Raw genomic sequence first — 5,528 nt, 5'->3', positions numbered from 1 at the left:
TTATATTTAATAGTTTTCATTTTGTGAAGTTCTGCAGTCTTTAGTTACTGCTGCACCCTTGTGGTTCATAAACAGATTCATATTTAGAAAATAATAGAATACACAAAAATTTAATTTATTGCTATTTAGATATAATTTGATATTTGATGAGCTTTGGTGAAACTATTTATCTGTCTTTTTCTATTTTCTATCTAATTATAAGCTTCAGTGAACTAGTATCATAGCTGATTATAGATAAACATTATTTGGATATTATTTCTGTTGACAATGGTGCATCATAATATACACACAAAGTCTATTGTTGCAATACAGGTTTGATTTTTGTATCTATAAGCCATAGAGACACTGAAAACCCCCATTAATAGAGGATTAATAGCGTACTAATCAATGACTATTAACTCAATATTTATGAATGTTAATATTTATATATAAAGTCTGTTAGATGTTTTATTTATAAAACAGTAGTTTTGGCAATAAGTATCTAAAATTAAAGTGAAAGATTTAGACATTTTAATGTATTAAAATATCACTAAATGATAGGGTACATTATGGGCATTAATTTAGCTTATTATATTAGTTATATTACAGGAAATGGTAATGGTAAATGGAAATATGGAAAATGCGCTGAAAATTCTTGTTCGGTTTACTTAATTAAAATGATGTAAAGTCACACAGTTGCATTTTATCAGAACTTTATCATGTTCAGTCTACTTAAAATGTAAAATTGGAAGTCTACTAAATTAATTTGTGTTAGGACTACATTAATCATTTTGATTTTGAGTGGATTTTTAAGTTCCTGCAGTATGCTTCCCATTAAGACTGAATTGGGAGAATAAATGTTGAAATTAAATGTTAGCTATGCAAGATGAGAAGGTACTTGGAATTCTTGTACTTTTAAAATATTGCATTTGCAGTGATGAACCCTGATTCAAACAATCAAGTACTTTGTAGTTGTTAACAGTAAGTTGTTTGTTCTTACTGACCATCGACTACATCAGATGAGACACGATCTATATGAGGAGAAGAGGAAAGACATCATTAATGCCACTCACCATAACAGAGTCAACATTCTGGTGCCTTTTGACACCAATGGCACTCTGATAACGTGTGGGAATTTTAAAGATGGATATTGTGAAGTTCTTGAAATAAATGGCATTACAGACAGTATTCATTATGAAAGTAATATATTTGTAGGACCACGACAGAATGACAAATCTGTTGCCTTCATAGCCGGTAGGTACATTTTTGTTGGGAAAATGGATGGATAACCTCAAAATTTTCTGTTTGTGGAGCACCTCAGAAGTGGGATTTTCTCAAGAATAGCAGAAGGATCATATGCCAGCATTCAGAGCACAGTGAGAGATGTGGAGTTTGTTGATGGATTCCAGAGAGTTTCGCCCTCAGAATCCTACTTATTTCTCAACACAGAGACTGACAATGAGAGAAAAGTACTTGTCCTGAGGATGAATAGCGCTAAAGAAAAAAAGATGGACATCATCAAATCCCTACAGAGTGCAACGATACGATGCTGCAGTGATAAAGTTCGTCCAGTGCTCGTCGCCTGCACCGTTTATTCCCTCAGTGAACGGTGTTATTTGGGCAGGTGTGTTCAGTGCACGGAATCAGCAGGATCCGGAGAACAGCGCGCTGGCTCTGTACGACATCAGTAACGTTCAAGGCCGAGTGAAGGGCTTCTGCGCTTACAGTGAAAAGCAGTGTGGTTCTGAGGTTGGACATTGCATTCATATATGCTTTTAAAAAAGGAGAACAGTATTTTACCTTGTTGAGACGTCGATAAGGTTTGTAATAGAATGTTGAAAGACAAAAGTGTATTGTTTTATTCACTCTTTGAATAGAAATTGCTTATGTAAAGTTGAATTTTGTTGTTTGTGATTCAGAGTGGTAGTGAACTTCAGCCGGTCTCTGTGGTGTTCAAGTACAGCTCAATGTCAGCAGTGGCAGCAGTTAGAAATGGACCCTGGATTGTGCTCTTCATAGGAACCAGTGATGGACAACTCATAAAGGTCTCTGTCATCTATCTGTCAAACATGTGCCTTTATTTTCACTAGACTCGATGAGTTTTCATTTCTAAATACCTGTACAATATTTCCATTTACACATACAGCTCTAAGCTGTTCCGTGTTTAGCTCTGCATTTAAACTACTTTTTGTTCTGTTTGTTTTTCTAGCTAGTGTTGGATGAGAAATTCACACCAGGCTGTCCAACAGTGCTGTTCAAATCAGATGATGAACGAGCAGTGCTTCCCAGAATGCACTTTGATCCAGTAGATTTCAAACATATCTACATCGCTCTGAAGAAACAGGTGAGATTTAAAAAGGTCATTAAAAAGTGAGACTCAATTTTGAAAATAATTTAGTCATGAGGATGCAGTGGACGTGTCTGGCTGTTTATTTGTACTTATAAAGCACAAATTAATTTCTTATTCTAAATGACATTTTTCTAAATCTCTTAACCCTACTCCATACCTAAACATAACTACTATAAACAACTACCTTACTTGCTATTAATAAGCCCCAAATTGAAGGAGCTTATTTAGGGAAAACTTTTATAATGAACATGGGTTCACTAATCTAAAATATATCCACGTAATATCATCCCTCGCACGTTTTCAATGGATAAATTTGTTATTATGGGCCAATGTTTATGTATAAATCTAGATTTAAAATTCATTATAATATAATGCATTAATTTGGCCCTGGCTATCTGGTGGAAAGAAATATATCAATTCAAATGTGATACCATGGTTTAACCACTAGATGCCTGTTTAGCCCTATTTATAAACAGACAGCATTTTCAGACATAATTACATACTTTTATTAGGTTTTGCATTTGAAAATATATTAAGAAATAATTAAATACTACTTTTATCAAAGTTGAGTTTTTTATGTTTTTGAGTTTTCTGGTTCAGCTAACTGGTAAACAGTGTCAAACACAGCCTTTGATCTCACTCTGTCTAAAAACTGATATTTTATATCACTCTGTCTCAAAACTGATATTTCTTTTCTTCTGACTGCAAACCAGAAACCATAAAGAAAATGTTATAAGGAGCTTGAAATAAAAAAAACATCACTCAAACCTAAATGATTGTATTTCTTTTATTATGGATGAAATGTGGAGCTTGAAATAAAAAAAATTTCACTCAAACCTAAATGCTTATTGGAGTTTTGTTGTTTTATTGATTCTGTTTTTTTTCTTTTTAGTTTGATTTTTTTTTCTGTTATGTTAATTTTTAAATTCTAATTTATTAAATTGTTGTTGTTTTATTGATGGTTGCAGGTTCAAGTCTCGCTTTGGGGATGGCAGCCTAGTTGTAGAGTGGGAGGGAGTGAATGAACAGCGCTCTCTTCCACCCTCAATACCCATGGCTGAAGTGCCCTTGAGCAAGGCACTGAACCTCCAGCTGCTCCCCGGGCGCTGGATATATAGCTGCCCACTGCTCTGGGGGTGTGTTCACTTGTCATTGCTGTGTGTGTGTGCACTTGGATGGGTTAAATGCAATATGGGTTACAATACTTGGCAAATGTCACGACTTTCACTTTCACTTTTCACTTTCACTTGTAGCACTTTTGATATAGTTGTCCACTTTGTGATATGTTATTTGTATTATATGTATTGAAAATGTTTAAATATTACTTCATATAAATATTGGGTAGCACTTTATTTTACAGTATTCTTGTTATTCATGTTACATTAGCTTAATATAGTAATAACAGTAAATTATGCATAAATTCAAGCAACTATTCCTGTAATAAGTACATGTTGTCCATTAATATTGCTCAATACTTAATTGTATAATCAACTGCTGTATAAAATCACCAACACATTTGCAAACTCTATTTATAATCATTAAAAGTAATTCATCTCAGTTCATGCGAGCTCTTTTCGGCTAGACAACTTTATTTTTAGACAGAGTTTACATAAAAACCTGCATCATTTCAGGTACATTAAACACAGATTTATCCATATCTTCCATATATCTTTTAAAGTAAGATGTTCAGAATTTTTCCAAAAATCGTGGTTCATCTGATATATTCTATTTTACCTGAAGTAGTCTGCTTTCACAATCAGTTCTGTTAGGATTAGAAGCATTTTATTGGCTGCAAGGTGCAAGTATTATGGCCAACCACAAAAGCTGACTATAGACAAAAACATCACAATACGTTTTACTACATTTATGTGCAGAACTTTTTATTTTTTAAGAAAATCTAACTAGCTGGAAGTGGAATGCTGTCGCCCTCGAAATTTAATGTCTGGACTCTGTCCCCCTTCATCCCCCATTTCCAGCCCAGCAAAGCAATCATAAAATTCATAAAAGTAAAAATATCGCTTAAACATAGACAAAAATGTTTTATTCAGTTGTGTTAATTTTTTATTGTTGGCTTTTCATGTATAAAAAAACATAATTTTTTACTACTTTAGATACAATTAGCTTGGGGAAGTCGTGGGCTAATGGTTAGAGAGTTTGACTCCTAACCCTTAGGTTGTGGGTTCGAGTCTCGGGCCGGCAATACCATGATTGAGGTGCCCTTGAGAAAGGCACCGAACCCCCAACTGTTCCCCGGGCGCCGCAGCATAAATGGCTGTTCATGGTGTGTGTGTGTGTGTGTGTGTTCTCTGCGGTGTGTGTGCACTTTGGATGGGTTAAATGCAGAACACGAATTCTGAGTATGGGTCACCATTCTTGGCTGTATGTCACGTCACTTTCACTTTTTTTAACTTTTGTCACTTTCACAATTTGATCACTATTAGACAGTTTTGGAAAGAATGCTTAAAAATTATTGCTGAAATTAATATTAAAAAGCTGGCATCACATAATAAGTCTAAAATAGATGTGTCTTCTGTTCATATTTTTCTGTTTATGTTTTGATGTAGTTAAGAAGAGTGTCCGTTGTTCGTTGTGATGAATACAGCACTCTGAAAGACTGCAGAGCTGCTCAGGATCCTCTTTGCGGCTGGTGTGTGAACATTCACAGTTCAGCCTACATTTATCACGTGTGATTTTTCACACATCACACATGTCTGCTCTAGACTGCATCTACATTAAATATGCCTAATTGTAGAAAAGCATGTTAATTTCTTATCATCTATATAGACATGATGAGCAGTGTGCAAACAGTTCTGTAGTGATATTTTGGTTGATGCTGTTTTTATCTAGATGTTCTACTCAAGATGAATGCTCAGATACTTCATGAGTGTCCATCCCAAAAACTCTCTTGAGACACAACTGTGTAAGGCTGGAGTCGGACCGTCTGGACTGAGGGACGACTTCTCCCTAAGAAAACAAAGGACTTTCCTGATAATTAACATTTGAGCACTCTCTTGAATACCATCCTGCATAAGTAACAGTGCCATCGGAGATGCACCACACCTAGCAGTTCACACCTCACCATCACACTCCCTCCACTTAGTTTCACTCAGAATTGCCAATAGTATAATATTCTACATTAATGCAAGTGTGGTGATATCTTAAAGTCTCATGTTTGGTGTCATCTGGATTTCTCAGGGCG

The sequence above is a fragment of the Cyprinus carpio genome, chromosome B4 (genome assembly GCF_018340385.1).
Source record: "Cyprinus carpio isolate SPL01 chromosome B4, ASM1834038v1, whole genome shotgun sequence".
Taxonomy (NCBI): Eukaryota; Metazoa; Chordata; class Actinopteri; order Cypriniformes; family Cyprinidae; genus Cyprinus; species Cyprinus carpio.
Note: the sequence above shows the minus strand (reverse complement) of the source record.